At 35.3% G+C, this 17,533-nt stretch overlaps 1 protein-coding gene and 1 long non-coding RNA gene across 8 annotated transcripts in view; one reads left to right on the forward strand and one right to left on the reverse strand.

The window, feature by feature from the left end:
• The window catches only part of LOC130454084 (uncharacterized), a 113,513-nt gene extending 111,900 nt beyond the window's left edge, over nucleotides 1–1,613 (forward strand). The window contains exon 4 of the long non-coding RNA XR_008911759.1: nucleotides 862–1,613. This is a non-coding gene — a long non-coding RNA (uncharacterized LOC130454084). The remainder of the gene's footprint in view (nucleotides 1–861) is intronic.
• NCKAP5 (NCK associated protein 5) overlaps nucleotides 1–17,533 on the reverse strand; it is a 1,174,517-nt gene that overhangs the window by 489,980 nt on the left and 667,004 nt on the right. The window lies entirely within an intron of this gene.

Raw genomic sequence — 17,533 nt, forward strand, 5'->3', positions numbered from 1 at the left:
ATATATATATATATATATATATATATATATATATACCTTCAGGGCCCTGTATATATTTAACCCAGAGTTCCTGGAGGCCTGAATTTTGAAGCTTTATCTTTCTGGATTTCTTCTTCATTCACAAAAGCAGACTCTTGGATTCCCTTTATCAGGTCAGGAGATTTGCTAATAACCTCCATTCTAGCCTCTAATTTCAGTCTGGCATTTTGAGGTCCTCTTTTCCAGACTACCTTGAAATCAGAGTCTAGTTGACAAGGAAGAATTGTTGGAGAAGTCATTGACTCCCATTTCTGAAACCAATCTGGGAGAGGTACACTATCTCTCTCTCCCCTTGAGGCAAGAATCCTGCTCTCTACACCACTGTTTGTGATGATCATAACTTCTATATCAAAATATTTTGAGTGAGACTTGGATAACTGAATCTTGAAGGTCAGATCATAGCTACTGATCTAGTCCTTCACTCACTAAAATTCCAAATGATCACAGGCCCTAAACTTGAGGCGGTGACAATAAAATGCCTAATATAAATGCTGAGAAACCTGGCATTGTCAGCTAACCCCTAGAAACATAGCCTTAGAGCTATCATGCCTATCTATGAGTGGGTACTCCTTCTTGGCCCCAAATGTGTGCCTATATTCGGATGTTCTGTTTATCATTGAGTTGAATGTATACATCCATCAAGTCCAGTAGATTATCTAGAATGATCTGTTAGTAAATCCCAGAACACTTCATTGTTACAGAGATCTATTCTATTGAGTCTAAAGATGGAATTTGTAAAGGTAGCACAATTAAAATTTATAGCAATTAGCTGGATTAGAGCAGAACTTCTGTTATCATTTACTCTTTCATTTCTATTCACAGGCTGTTTGTGGGCACTAGAACATCATGAACATCAACTCTGGAATGAACAAGAAACCTGATAATGTCCATATGGAATTAAGATGAGAATATAAGGGTTAAACACTGAGAAACAAAGTTTTCAAATTTCATCGCTTCATTCCTCTTTACAGTCTCAATTAGGCTCTCTTCATTTGCTCTAATCAAACCCACAATGCATCATTAGACTATCACCTTTAGGTTGGTTTTATTCAAGTTGTACTGACTTCCTTGCCAACATTTTATTTCCCTAAAAATGTCAGCAGAAAAGCTTATGTTTGCCTGTCAACATTCTGTCCTATGGCATAAGGTTCCATGTTTTCATCTATGCACCACAATGCCCATTTCTTTCCCTTTAGATTCAAATGTTAATCAAGCCCCTAACAGAGGCATCCTGAAAAAAATGCTAAAATAATTCATGCTTCACTTTGCTCTACTAGGTTTTTATTCCTCTTTTGATCAAAATATAAATAATAACAATCATTTTATAAGTTCAAATACATGTGATTTTTTAACCTCAGAAATATAAACAAAAATGCTGTCTCAAGACAATTATTTACAATAAATTTGTTGGCACAGGTTTGATATTAAAATCACCATTTCCCATTTATCTTCTTCCTAATATTATATTTGGACATATAAAGATGCCAAAAAACAAATGGCCATTTACAAATATAAAGTAAGGCATTAATCCTGGTGATGAAAATAAACCTTGAAGTCTACAATAGATTGCTGATAGAGACTCACTTTTCTAATTAAAATTATAATATTATTAATATCTAGAATTTATTTGAAAAATAAGTTTTGAAAAATGCTTTGCCAATATGATCTTATCCTTACAACAATCCCAAGAAGTAAGTGCTATTATTACTCTCATTTTACAATAGAAGAAACTGAAGTAAAAAAAGCTTAAGTGACACCCAGGGTCTCAAATGTAACATCAGAGAATAGATTTTTACATAATCATCCCTAGCTCAAGGTCTATTGTTCGATTCACAGTTTCATCTACCTGTCTACTATAAAACTAGGAGTTTTTTATAGAACCATATACATTTAGAATAAGAAGAGACCTAAAAGTTCATTGGGGTACACCTTTCTCCACTTTACATAGTAAACTCAGACTCTCAGAGGGGTTGAATGAGTTTCCCAAAGTCATATAGGAATTAGAAAATCAAGAATTTGAATCCAGGTCCTTGAGTGCAAATTTAGCTCTCTGTATACAGAACTGAGCTTTTTTGTCTTCACATAACATTCTGGAAGTATTTCAGGTCACAGTTACTTAGTAAGACCAAATAGAGAATGACTATAAATAGTCTATGGTGCTTTCTACCCATGATCTTCATCAACAACATTGTGTGTCAAAATAGTGAAAAAGTGATATCAGTCATTAATAACTATAACAGATAACTCTTAGGCACCTGCAAATTTTAAATTGATTTTCCAAAAACAATAAAAGGGAAAGTAAATTCCATAAAATAAAGACAAGAAATCTTCATGATAATTCCCAGCACCATTTGAGATTTTTTAATCAAATAGATGGTTTGTGAGTAGGTCAGAACAATATGGTTATAATTAGATCCTATTGTGAATTAACTAAGAACATTATGACATATTAATTTCATTTGGTTGTTTTCTTAATAGTTCTTCAGTTGATATATTGGAGACCCTCCACATGAACAGAATTTAAGGTTTACTTGCATCACTTCATAGTATCAACATGCATAAAATGAATGACTGTTGGCTGGATGGTAGAGCTAACTATTTTTCTGAATGGTGAAATACCTTTATCTAAAGTCTAGTTTATGGATCTTTGTGACTAATTTGACCATTTTATTCTCTTCTATCTCAGAGAATGAGTTATAGTTTTTGACAAAACTAACCTGTCTCTTGACTCCCTTACCTTTGGAAGGTTAACTGCTCTAGTACCTTAATTCCACTGGCCAATGTTTTTCTCATCTTCAGTATTTCATTTTCTATGATCTTGCTACCCTATATCTATATGTACACAGGCTAAATTCTAAAATCAATGCCCCTAAAGCAAAAGTTCACTTAAAGCCAAATTTTCCTCCAACTTGTCATTCCCCACCCTCTCTCTCTCACCTCCCCCCTCTTTCTTTCTCCCCTCTCTTTCTCCCCTCTCTCCCCTCTCTCTTTCTGCATATCTTCACTGGGTTTTGTAATATAACCTTTTTTCCCTAGATATTTTCTCCTTCCTGGATTTTCCTAGACACTTTTTATTTGCCACAGTTTTCTTTTTCTTTCTTTTTTAACCAGGAAGATAGTTCCCTCTTGATTTCCTTTGTAAGATTAACATCTATGTCTCATCTCCAGTGTGTGTACCAAAGGCTCTGCTGGAAATGCCATCAAATTCCATGGGTATAATCATCATTTCTATACATATTAGTCCACAATGTACTTGGTCAGCCCTCATTTTCTCTCTTCAAATCTAGTTCTACATCTCTAACTACTTGTTACATATTTCCACTTGAATGTCTCATAGACATCTAAAATCATGTCTAGATCACAGCTTATTACCTTTCCTTTTAGAACCATTCCTCCTCTTACCTTTTTTATTATTCCAGTCATTTACATTCATGACCAGGAGGCACACTCAACCTTCTACTTTTATTTGACTACCCCCATTCTATATACAATTACTTGCCCCAACTTGTTGATTCTATCTCTTCAATGGTGGCTCTTGCACCACTCTCTCCTTTCACTCAAGCAACAATCATCCTAATTCAGGTCCTCATCATCTTATTGCAACAGCCTCTTAATTAGTCTCCCTGGATACATCTTCTCTCCTCTATTATTCATCTTTCATACATACAGCTGTCACATTTGAGTAGAGTAGATTTGATCATGCCATTTTCCTGTTCAAGGACCTTAGTGACTTCATTTCCTTTGAGATACAAATTCCTCTGACTCCTAAAGACTTTCATAATCTTCCTCCATTGCATTTTTCTTGGATTTTCATTATTACTCCCTCTCATTTACCTTCTGGTTTTGCCAACTGAACTTGATACTGTTTCCCACATATGATATTTAAACAACACTACATTACCTTTTGCACAAACTACAATCTGTTCTTATCTTACTCTTCACTGTTGCCTCTTTTCACTTCTATATTTTATTTAAATTGTTAAATTAAATTTTCATTTAATTCAAAGATATTTCCTCAATTAAATGCAATAATAATTTTAAATACAAGTTTTCCAAAATTTTAAGATCTAAACTGTCCCCTTCCCTTCCAACAAGAGATGGTAAACAATTTGATCTGGGCCATATATGTATTATAATTGAAAACACATCTCCATATAGGTCATTTTGTAGGAGCATACTAATAGAAAGTCAAAACCCCAAAACAAAACCATAAATACACTTATGTGAAATATAGTGTGATTTGGGCACATGTATCAGACTCAACATTCCTTTCTCTAGAGATGAATACCATTCCACATCATATAGTTCAAATTTTTTTTTTCCAGATCATGGCATTGCTGGGACTAGCCGAGTTTTCTCATTGGATCATCATACAATATTGCTGTTACTATGTGCAATGTTCTCTTAATTATGTATATTTCACTCTGCATAATCGTATGCAGATCTTTCCAGCTTTTTTCTGAAATCATCATGCTTATCATTTCTTATAGCACAATGGTATTCCTTCACCAACCTAAACCAAACTTTGGTAAGCCATTCCCCAATTGATGGATACCTCCTCAATTTTCAATTCCTTGCTACCACAAGAAGAGTTGCTATAAATATTTTTGTACAAATTATCCTTTCCACCTTTTAAAAAATATCTTTGGGATACAGATCAAGTAATGTTATTACAAGATCAATGGGTATGAACTGCTTTATAGTCCTATAGGTATAATTCCAAATTTCCTCCAGAAAGGTTAAATCATTTCAAAACTCAATCAAAATGCACGTGTCCCAATTTTGCCACATCCTCTCAAACATTTATCACTTTCCTTTACTCTTATTTTGACCAAACTGAGAGGTGTGAAGTGGTGTCACAGGGTTGTTTTAGTTTGCATTTCTCTACTCAAGAATGATTTAGAATATTTTTTCATATGATTATTGGTAGCTTAGATATCTTCATCTGAAAATTGCTTGGTCATAATATTTGCTTGCCATAATGTTTTCCAATTTTCCCAGCAGTTTTTGTTAAACAGCGAGTTCTTATTCCAAAAGCAGGATTATTTGGGTTTCTCAAACATCATGTTGCTAAGATCATTTACCCCTGAATATTGTGTATCTAATCTATTCCATTGATCTATGATTCTCTTGCTTAGCCAGTACCAGGCTGTTTTGATGATTACTAGTTTATATTACAGTTTGAGATCTCATAAAGTGAGGTCACCTTAATTAAGATTTTTTCCCCAATAGTTCCCATGATATTCTTGACTTTTTTGGTTTTAAAAAATATTTTTACAGTTATATAAAGTAATAATTTGGTAGTTTGGTATGGCACTGAATAAGTAATTTGATTTGGATAGAAGTTTTATTTTTATTATATTAGCTTAGGCTTCCCATGAGAAACTAATATTTTTACAAATGTTTAGACCTTACTTTATTTGTGTGAAAAGTGTTTTGTAATTATGTTCATATAATCCCTGGGTTTATCTCAGTAAGTAGATTCCTATTACTTTATATTGTTTAGAGTAATTTTAAATGGTTTTTCTTTCTAACTCATGCTGCTGGAATTTGTTGGAAATATATATGCTAATGATTTTTGTGGATTCATTTTGTATATTTTCCTATTGCTAAATCCAGTATTTTCTACTACAATATTAAGTAATAGACAATCTTGCTTCACCCCTGATCTTATTGGGAAGATAATCTCTATTTGCAGATAATACTTTCTTATGACTTTAGGTAGATACTTCTTTTCATTTTAAGGAATGTCCCATCCATTCCTGTGCTTTCTAGTGTATTTAATAGTTTGTCAAAGGCTTTTTCTGCATCTATTGAGATAATAATGTGATTTCTGTTAGTTTGGTTATTACTATGGTCAAATCTGTTAACAGTTGTCCTAAAATTAAATCAGACCGGTATTCCTGGTATGAATTCCATCTGGTCATAGTGAATGATTTTTATGACATCTTACTGTAGTCTCTTTGCTAATATGATATTTAAAAATTTTGAATCTATATCCATTAATGAAATATCTCCACAATTTTCTTTCTCTGTTTTTGGTCTTCCTTACTGGCTTAGAAATTAGCACCATATTTGTGTCATAAAAAAAAAGCTTCAGTTGGAGTCATTCTTTGTTTATTTTTTCAAATATTTTATACATTTTTGTGATTAATTGTCCTTTAAATGTTTACTAGAATTAATTTGTGAATCTATCTGTCACTGGGGATTTTTTCTTAGGGAGCTGATTCATTGATTGTTCAATTTCTTTTTCTGAGATGGGATTATTTGAGTATTCTTTATCCTTTTTTTGTTAATCTGGGAAATTTATGATTTTGTAAACATTCATCCATTTCACTCAGATTGTCAGATTTATTGACATATTATTGGACAAAAGAGATCCTAATGATTGCTTAATTTCTTCTTTGTTGGTTGTGAATTCACCATTTTCATTTTTGATACTGGTAATTTGATTTTCTTTTTCCTTTTTTAATCAAATTAAACAAAGGTATATATTCTGTTTTTTCTTCTTCTTCATAAAACAAACTCCTGGTCTTATTTGTTAATTTTTCCACTAATTTTTAGAATTTCAAATTTAGTCTTGAATTGGGGACTTTAAATTCTTCTTTTATTAGATTTATTAGTTGCAAGTCCAATTCATTAGTTTTCCCATAAATACTGCTTTGACTGTATCCCATATATTTTGATATGTTGTCTCCTTTTACAGACAAAAAGGTGGTTGTCATAAACTGTGACCGAGGAAATGTAGGTTTCAAGACTGTGGATTGACAAAAGCTGTAAAAATAATTTTTAGTGTCTTGATTTTATATAAAAAATAAATGGTCGCCATCAGAAAAATTCCCAAATATGAAATACCCAAGTCAGCTGGGGTTTATGGAGATTTTAATTAATATAAATAAAGGAATTAAGGAAAGGGAAAGAGATAGAGTAAGAAGAAATAGGAAAAGGCTAGGGCCTTGGCCAACGTTTTAGGCCTTTCTCTTTAAGAGAGAAACTAAGTCAACCTTTAATCACTTACCACAAGATTGTCCCAAGCAAAACCCTAGTGTTCAGAGAGACCCTCCAGTTCAGCTCCTGAGCTCAACTGATATGAACTCCCTCCTGAACTGGTTCAGACAGCTCCTTTTTAAAGAGAAATTCCTCCTATGTCACCTCCCCTAAGTTTTCACATCTACCAATCACAGTAGGCATTTTCCAAAGGACTGACCATTATTAATTCACATCTTGTTATCACCTTCTCTGGGTAGACTAAAACTTCTGCATATTTCACATCTCTTTGCTAAGCTTGCCCTTTTAGTGATTAATTTAACCTTCATAGTTATTTAGCACCCTTTTGTATTAGATCTAAAAAATAGACCTAGCTTAAGAGTTTTTGGCCTCACTATAAGTATGAGTTAAGTATCTTCATTGTTCACTAAGGAGTTTACAATTTCATCTTCCCCTAAAGTATGCCTATGTATGGGTGGAGTAGTATAACGTTCTCACATACATTCCTGACTAAGTACCTCTATTGTTTAAATGGGGAATAGCCTTAACCAAATGTTTTAAGATAGAGTTTGAGCAGTTTTAAGATTCACACTCCTTGTCATTCTCAATGAAATTATTGATTGTTTCTATAATTCATCCTTTGGCCCACCTGTTTCCAATTAATTTTAATTTTTCTTATATTGATTATAACTTATTGCATTATGATCTAAGAGGGATGCCTTTTGTTTTTATGCATTTTGTTGTGAAGTTTTCATGTGCTTATTGTACTGCTGAAAAGAGTATTCCTTTATATTCTCATTCAATATTCTCCAGAGTTCTATTAATTTTAACTTTTCTAAAATTCCATTCACTTCCTTTCATTCTTTCTTGTTTATTTATTGGTTTGATATTAAAGGGGAATTTGAGGTAACCCACTACTGTTGTTTTACTGTCTATTTCCTTATGAAGTTCATTTAATTTCTCCTTTAAAAATTCTGGGCTATACCATTTGGGGCAAATATATTTAGTATTGATATTTTATCATTGTCTATAGTACCTTTTAGCAAGTGTGAAGGAGAGATTTAGAAAGAAAACAAGATTAAAAGTGGAGTGACATGGAATGCAGTTGAACTAGAGAAGCAATAGCAAATTCTTTTAGAAACTTAAGAGGAAGGGAATCCTGGAAAACCAATAGTCGGGGGGGGGGAGTTGGTTTCTTGCTCTGGAAAGGGAAACATTCTCCAAAGCTGAGGCTACACTGAATACTCTCTCTGTCTAAGTGATTTCGCTTCTATTCTAATCTATTTCTAGGCCAAAACCCACAGAAGAATAAGTCTCAAAAGAATAGATAGAACAAAGATGAAATCAGTTGTCAGGAGTGATTAAGTCTACTCCAGATGAGGCTAACAGCCTCACTAAGGCAAACTAAGCAGTTCAATCAACTCCCTTTAAGATCTGGTCTTAGTGTAATAGCAGAGTAAGGAGCTTTAATGGTCCTCAGGATCTTGTAAAATATCTTTCTGGAACAATTTTCTATTCACAGAAGGTTGGAGCTGGGTCTTGGAGAATGTTTCTCTCTCCAGAGCAAGGAACCAACTCCCCCCACTGACCATTGGTTTCCTAGGATTCCCTTTCTCTCAAGATTATAAAAGGGTGTGCTGTTGCTTCTCCTGGTTCAACTGCATTCCATGTCATTCTACTTATACTCATGTTTCCTTTCTAAAATCTCCCCTTCACACAGGATGTAATTTCCTTTCTTATCTCTTTTAATCAGATCTATTTTTGCTTTAGTTTTGTCTGTGATTATTACCACTTCTGCCTTTTTCTAAGTTTCAGACAATGCAAAATAAATTCTTCTCCAGCCCCTTCCCTTTACCTCCTACTTTTCCTCCTATTGCTTTGATAGGGTAAAGATGGATTCTATACTGAATGAGTATGGTTATTATTTACTCTCTGAGTGAATTAGGATGAGAGTAAGATCTAAGAAATTCCTGTTTCTCCTTTCATCCTTCCTTCCAATGTAATAGTTTTTCATGCCTCTTTAGATGAGATAATTTACCTTACTGTATCCCTCCCTTCTCTCAATTCTACCCTCTTTTTCACCCCTTGAATTTTTTGCACATCATATCATCCCAATCATCTTGCTTCAACACACTGTCTATATATACTCCTTCTACTTCCTCTAATACTGATTTTAAACAATTAAGAATTACACATTTCAAAATAGGAATAATACAGTTTGACCTTATTGAATCCCTTTAAGTTTCTCTTTCTCATTTACCTTTTTATACTTATCTTGGTTCTTGTGTTTGAACATCACATTTTCTATTTTGGCCTAGTCTTCTCATCAGAAATGCTTGAAAATCTATTTTATTAAGTGACAATATTTTATCCTGAAAATATATATTCAGTTTTGCTGGATAGATGATTGTAGCCTATAAACCTAAATCTTTGGGCTTCAGAATATTGTACCCCAAGTCTTCAGATCCTTTAATATGGAAACCATTAAGTCCTGTGAAATCCTGACTATAGCTCCATGGGATTTGAATTGTCTCTTTCTGGCTACTTGCAAAATTTTCCTTGATTTGCAGGCTTTTGAATTTATCTATACTATTGCTGGAAATTGTCATTTGGGGATTTATTTCTAGAGGTGACATGTGGTATTTTCAATTTCTATTTTAATCCTGTGTTCAAGAATATCAGGGTAGTTTTCTTTGATAATTTATTGTATTATGATGTCCATGACTTTTTTTTTTTAATCATGGCTTTCAGGTAGTCCAATAATTCTAAAATTGTCTGTCCTGGATCTATTTTCTAGGTCACTTGTTTATCAGTGAGATATTTCTTTTTTTCTGTTTTTTTCATTATTTTGATTTTGTTTTATTTTTCTAGATGTTTCATAAAGTCATTAGCTTCTACTTGCCAAATTCTAATTTTTAAACAATGAGTTTATTCCATCAGATTTTTAACCTCCTTTTTCATATGGTCAATTCTGCTATTTTTTTCTTTTTTTCATTGTTTTAATTTCTCTACCCCATATTTTCCTCTGCTTTCCTTAATTGTTTTTTAAAATCCTTTTTGAGCTCTCCTAGAGCCAGAGACTAATTTATATTTTTCTTATAAGTTTTGAGTGTGTTTGCTTTTATTTCACTCTCCCCTTCTATGTCTGTGCCTTGTTCTTCTTTGTCTCCATAAAATTTTATTTTTTTTATGGTTAGGTATTTTTTATGTTTTCTCATTTTTCTAGCCTTTTTCTTGACTAATACTTTTATCTTAAAAGTGGAATCTGTTCTCAGGGTCGAGAGGGCATTCTCTTAAACTTCAGTTTTTCCTTCATGCTAGCCTTAACTCTATTTCTGGGTTTCTTCAAATTTCAGTTCTTCTGAAGTGGGTTGATGGCCTGTGAATTAGGAGCTCTGAAAGCTACCTCCCACTTCTGATTCAATCACCCCCTGTGACTGATGACTGATAATGGCTTACAGAGTCGAGAGCACTGTGGGCTAACCTGTGGTAGGGCTCAGATTCTAGCCTCAGACTTGGACAGGAACTTTTTGGTCTCACTCTGTGCTTGATCAGGTCAGGCATACTGTGGACTGACTTGCCCTTGGGCTTCTAACTTTTCTTTGAATCTGGGTAGGGACTAGATCTGGGCCTTGCCCTGGGCTGTCACAGACCAGGAATATGGTGGGCTGCCTTAGGCTGGGGTTCAAGTCCTAAGTACAAGCTTGTGCTCAAGTTCCCAGCCTTGATCTAGACATACACAGATTAGGCATGCTGTTCAGACTGCTTTGCTCTGGGCTTCAGGATATCACTTTATGTCTGGGATATTGTTTGAGTCCTTAAGGGATATGCATGGGGTTGCCTTGCTGTTGCCTTATGCAGGGTCTCAGGGTCTCAATGTTAGGTTGGGCCCAGGTTCAGAACTTGGAATAGAATATGTGGTGTGGGGAGGCATGCTCTTGACTTGCATTAATATTTCTTGTTGTATCTTCTGCAGGGCTGTGCTCCCTTCTCAGCCCAATGAACCAGACCCTCTTTTCCTACCATTTAGGTTGTTCTCTGCATGAAAGTTGCTTTATTCCATTTCCTTATTGATTCTTTCACTGCCATGTTCATTTTGAGGTATTATTTTAAGGTTGGTTAGAGAGGATTCTCATAGTGATTTGAGCTATCCCTGCTTTTACTCTACCATCTTGGTTCCTCCCATGGAAGTGATCTCTTCCAAATTTTAGCTTCAAGATTCAGCTAAAGTTTAATATCCAAGAATAATTTCCTCATTTTGTCTAATAATTAATATTTGTGGTTAGTATAAGTTTGTTTACTTATCTATGAATACATTGTAAGTCCCTAAAGGTGCTCCTTTAGGGCAGGTACCTTCACCCTTTTGTATCCTCACTTAGATAGTACCTGGCACAGAGGAACTTAATAAATTAATTTTATTGATTTTTAAGGATTTATTAAGAGCTTAAATTAATATACTGTGTTAAGGTTTACAAAGAGACTTATGTGAGGGAAATAAAAATACTACTTGAAGATAAGAAATTTGTGAGTCAGGGAGGTTAAGGGATTTGCCCATCATAGTTAGGGAGATACAATGTGGTTCATTTGGTAGAACTTGGTCTTGGAGACAGGATGACCTGGATTTAAGACCCAAGTCTAAGTCCCATGCAAGTCACTGAATGTCTCAGTTCTTGAAGCAGATAAGACTATAAATTGCCAACAAGTTGTCCATCAGCATTTATATAGGGATTTTCTTTTATTCATGAAATTAGAGGTTCATTGCAATCCCCTCATTGCAAAGAGCTAGCAAATGTCAGCTGTGGGATTTGAAACCAGGCCACTTCTGATGCCAAGTCTAACATTTTAACTATTGTACTCTACACTGATGAGCACTCAGTATCTCTTCATTCAGAAAATATGCTAGAATAACTTCATGTACTTTCTTATTATTAGACTAGTGTCTAGTAGATCGGTGAATCCCTGAAACACTACAAGGATATTATACCTACTCAAAGTATTTGAAAAATACTTGCACACTATGCTTGTGGACAAGATAGAGCCCAATGTCCACTTAGATCTCAGTTAAATAGATTCAGAAAATGTTGAATGGGGGATCCTTCATTATAAATTAATGTCACTTTGGTGGGATAATATAGTGGTATGCCTCTGGGATTAATCCTTGGTCTTAGATTGTTTAACACATTTGTCAGTATCTTAAATAACCATTTAGATTATACATTTATCAGATTTCCAAATGATAAAAAATCTGGGAATAGAGTCAATGGGGGCAAACAAATTTGCTGGAAAAGAAAATCAGGATCTTAAAAATATTCAGCTAGGTTGGAATATCAATCAAAGTAGTAAGGTCAACTTCAATAGCAACAAATGTAAAGGACATAGTTTGGATTCAAAGTATCAACTACTCAAATTCAAGAGAAAGGAAAAGAAGCTAATATAAGTCAATGAATAAGTGTTCTGTGCTTTTTAGTATACTGAATACTCAATATACCTCAACAATGTGGCATAATGTCCAAAAAAAGCCCTTTATATAAATTTAAACTCTATTTAAAATGGTATATTGTTCAGAATAAAGAATTCTTAGGCTATTCTTTCCTGGTCACATGATACCTGGAATATTGTCTTTTGTTATAGGAACTATATTTTAAAAAGGAAACTAACGGAATACATCCAAAGGTGCATTAGCAGAAATGAAGAAAGGACTCAACATTATGCCAATTTAGTTGAGGGCCAGTTGTAAGAATTGAATATTTGTAGTCTCAAGAAGAATGAAATTGGAGAACAGAACATGAGAACTATCTTCAAGTATTTTTTGAAAGAATGTCTCTTCCATTTGAGTTCCATATGGTAGAAGTAGGAGAATGAAAAAAAAAAGGCACAGAGGCATATTTTTACTTGATGTTAGGAAAAGTGATTTAAAAGTTAAAGTGACCCTAAACTCCAAAGAGTTGCCTTGATCATTAATCCTATCACTACAAGGAACTGACTAAATAATAATTTATTAGATACTTGTTGAGAGGATTCATAACAAGATACTAGCCTGGGTCTTCTCTTAAGTAATTTCCACATATTCTATGAATCTTCTGTCACAGTTTATTCTCTGATTCTCACTGGTCTTCAATGCCTTTGGCTATCATACACAATTAAATTCAATATTTTTTAACATATCTATATTGAATACCCTGGATTAAAAAAGCACCTTAATAAATGCTAATGCAGATATTAGCCTCAGGTCACACAGGGAGTAAATATCAAAGGTGAATTTGAACTCATTTTCTCTTGATCCAGAATCAAAGTTGTTTCCATTGCATATCAGGGCAGGGAATAAGAATACATTTTTATATAATACCTACTACCTGACAGGCACTATAGTAAGCCCTTTTTACAAATATCTCATTTAAAACTCACAAACACTCTATAAGGTAGGTAGGTGCTGCTATTATGCCCATTTTATAGTTGAGGACATTGAAAAAATCAAAGGTTAAATGACTTGTACAAGATAATGCACCTACTAAATGTCTGAGGGCATATTTGAACTGAGGTCTTCTTAACAGCAGGCCAGGAGTTCTGTCCACTGTAACACCTAAATATTTTGATTGATGCTTTCATCAAACTGACAGGGTTTTTTTGGTGAATGTGACTAAATGGATTGATCTTTTTCTATTGTTAGATACAACCTAGTTTCACTCAGTCAATAATCCCCAAAGTATGTGAGCATGTGGGTAGAAGGTTGGAAGTGAAGATTTAATTAACACTTTTTTCTCTCTTAGATTTGGCTCTGCTGCTAATGCTAAATCTAAAGTGCTTGTTATTTAAAAAAGATTTTCAATATATTTATATTAAGCTTTCACAGCAGTAGAAATAAAATCTAAATCACTCCTACCAAAACTATAGCCCAATTTGTGCCTTTATCACCTTTAGGCATATGATGTCCCTTTTCTTCCCTTAGCAACTGTCCCCTCTTCCTCCCCCCTTTATTTTAGTATCCACGGTCAGTCATACTGAGAGAAGAAAGATGTGATCTCAGCAGTAGATTCTAAATATAGATATTCTTAGACCCCAGGAAAGTTCAGTCCATTAGGCCAAATCTTTCATTTTGCAAGAAAGTTGGTTGCTTACTGGATCCATTGTTGACAATTACCTCTTTCTATACCTCTTAGTCACAGAGCTGATATAAAAATTAAGAAGGCTCCAACATTGCTTGTTTTGTTCAGGCTTTCCTGGAGAGTAGAAAAGTATATAGAAAAGACCTGGACAAGTCCCTTAACTTCTCTGATCCTCAATTATATCATACATAAAATAAAGTTATGGAATATATAACATCTAAGGTTTTTATTCATTCTAGACTTGTGATCCTAAAATTCTATGAGTTACAAAAGCATCTGTATTTAGCTAACTGTGATCATTGGGATGAGACGTTTCAGGTCTCAAATCATGCAGCAGTGGCAGAGAGAACAGAATAAGAATAGAAACTCTGAAATAATGTAAGGAGAGGTGTAAACAGTTGCTTCTCAAAAATTGTGTTTGTTTTCTCATAGTCATGTAACTTAGTCACTTAAATGACCTCAGAAGTTAATTTGTTCAATCTTGTCATTCAACAGATAACAAGATTGAGACTCAGACAGCTTAAATAACTCCCTCAAACAGATATTTCCTTAGGAGCAGTACTGTACTTTGAGACTAGGTCTTCTGACCTTTCCACTGTACCAAACTTTCCTTTACCTCAAAAATCAGTTTCTCTGCCACTCTGACTTGAAGAAGGGCACTTTGTAGCAGCATAGAAAAATAGTAAATATATTTGAAGTTTATTTTTTGGTGGCCAACTTCAAAGAACCTATACATTTGGTAAAAACAATTCTTTTTTCAACTGTATCTGTGGAGTTTACTATTTTATTGAAAAGGAAAAGTCTTTTATACAGTGAATAACTTCACCTTAATCATCTTTATGTAAATGAAAACTATTCAAGACTGAATTTTGGGTAGAGAATTATGAATATGAAATATTATATATGATATCAGATTTGGCTGATCATTTGGCAAGTTTTACTGAATTGCTACTATTCCCCCATTTTGTATTCATTCTTCAGTAAAATGGAAAGTTCTTTAGCTGAGGGAAGACAGTGAAGTAAATCAATGTAGAAAAAAAGGTAAATGGAAAATAAAGATATCAATTTTTAAATTTACAATATATTTTAAGGCATTCCATGTATTGTAGAAAGTATCGTGGATCATGCATTTAATATTTCAATCACAAGCATTTGAACTTTCTGATCAACTAAAATTGATCAACACCATTATCTAAAGATCTATCAGCAGCGAATATTCTGAAATATGATGGACCCAGTGATTTTCCTAGTATCTAATAAAAAAGACTCTCACTAGGGTCACAACTCATTTCTTCATATTACAGGTTTCATTGGAAAGGTTGCATTTATGAAGTCAGAAGGAACCTTCTAGATATTTCAGGGGTAACTTAACTTTCAGTTATATTAAAGAATAAAATACAATTATGAAATATTTAGAAATCTACTGCCATAACTTATAGTCTCATGTCAATTAAACTCTCTGGGACAGAGTTTCTATATGAAATAAGAGGACTGAATTATATATACTCCATTTTTTATTATTTTGTTATTATATATTAGGCCACCTTTACCATCAGAACACATGTATATCTCATCTAGCATAAATCCTTCATGGAAGTTTAATTGAATTCCTATCTTTTCAGTTTTCAGAAGAGAAAATAAGCTTCTTTTAAAAAAATAATTCAATACTTAACTAGAAGATTAAGTTTTGAGCCTGCTGGTGGTATATATTCATCTATGGTGTACCCTCATGTGGCTTTGGAGTCCAAAGGCTGAGGCACACAGTTTGTGGCACATGGGGCATGGGAAGCCCGTTGTTAGGGAGGTGCGGTTGTGGCCTGGTGTCGGCGTTCACGCAGCGGCAAGACGTCGACGTCACTCATCTTCAAAGGTGGTGGCGGCATGGTGAATGTGGGCTCGCCAGCTGCTTCTGTCAGAGGCAGCAAGTTCTAGTTGCTTTGGTGTCATGCCAGCCCACTTCAAGTTGGACTTTAGCTGATCCTTGAATCTTCTCTTTGGTCGGCCTTGTTTCCTGAGTCCAGCTGACAGTTCACCATAGAATGCCTGTCGTGGTATTCGCTGTGGGTCCGTGCGGATGACGTGTCCAGACCATCGTAGCTGGGCTTTGAGGACCAGGACTTTGATGCTGGTGGAGTTGGCTCTGTCGAGGACTTCCTGGTTGGTGATTCGGTCCTGCCATCGGATCCTCATGATTGACCAGAGAGAGCGTTGGTGGAATTGCTCCAGCTGTTTCATGTGCTTCCGGTACAGTGTCCATGTCTCACAACCGTACAGGAGCGAGCTGAGGACCACTGCGTTGTACACTTTGAGCTTTGTTGCAGTGCTTACACTGCTGTGTTGGAGGACTTTGCAGCACAGCCGCCCGAGTGCCTGGCTGGCCTTTTGGATCCTGGCATTGATCTCATGGTCTAAGGACCCATCGTTGGCGATGGTGCTGCCCAGATACTTGAAAGTGTTGACGTTAGAAAGCTGCGTGCCATCGATTGTAATGCACGGCTGGTTAGTTGGCCTCCCTGGTGCAGGTTGAAGCAGCACCTCTGTTTTGCTGAGGCTGATAGTCAGGCCAAACAGTTTTGTTGTGGTGGAGAATCTGTCCACAATGGTTTGGAGATGATTTTCTTGGTGGGCCATGAGAGCACAGTCATCTGCAAAGAGAGCTTCCAATGAGTCTCTCTGTTGTCTTTGTTTTTGCAGTCAGGCGACAAAGGTCAAATAGTGAGCCATCCAGTTGGTATTTGATGTAGATGCCCAGTTCTAGATCCATCACAGCATGTCGTAATACTTGGGTGAAAAATAGGTTGAATAGTACCAGAGCAAGGACACAGCCTTGTTTCACGCCATTGGAGATGTTGAAGAGATCGGAAGTCTCTCCACTAGATAGGACTTCCCCTGTCATGTCGACATGAAAGAGCTGGATCAGTTTGACGAATTTTGCTGGGCAACCGAGCTTGCTGAGGATCACCCACAATGCATCCCTGTTCACTGTGTCGAACGCCTTTGTCAGGTCTATGAAGACAATGTAGAGACTCAGGTTCTGCTCAAGGCATTTTTCCTGCATTTGCCTCACTGTGAAGACCATGTCCATGGTGCTGCGATCTGGTCGGAAGCCACATTGTGATTCAGGCAGGTTCTGCTCTGAAATAGATGACAGGAGTCTGTTGAGTATAACATGGGTGAGGATCTTTCCAGCAGTGGAGAGTAGTGAGATGCCTCTGTAGTTGTCACAGGCTGTTCATGAGCCTTTGTTCTTGTATAGGGCTACGATGGAGGCATCTCTGAGTTCTGGGGGCATGTCTTCCTCTTCCCATATGCTGGTCAGTACTATGTGGAATGCCTGGAGTGCCTTTCCATTTAAGGCCCTGTACACCTCAGTTGGGATCCCGTCTTTACCGGGTACCTTGCTT

This window comes from Monodelphis domestica, chromosome 4, assembly GCF_027887165.1.
Source record: "Monodelphis domestica isolate mMonDom1 chromosome 4, mMonDom1.pri, whole genome shotgun sequence".
NCBI classification, from domain to species: Eukaryota; Metazoa; Chordata; class Mammalia; order Didelphimorphia; family Didelphidae; genus Monodelphis; species Monodelphis domestica.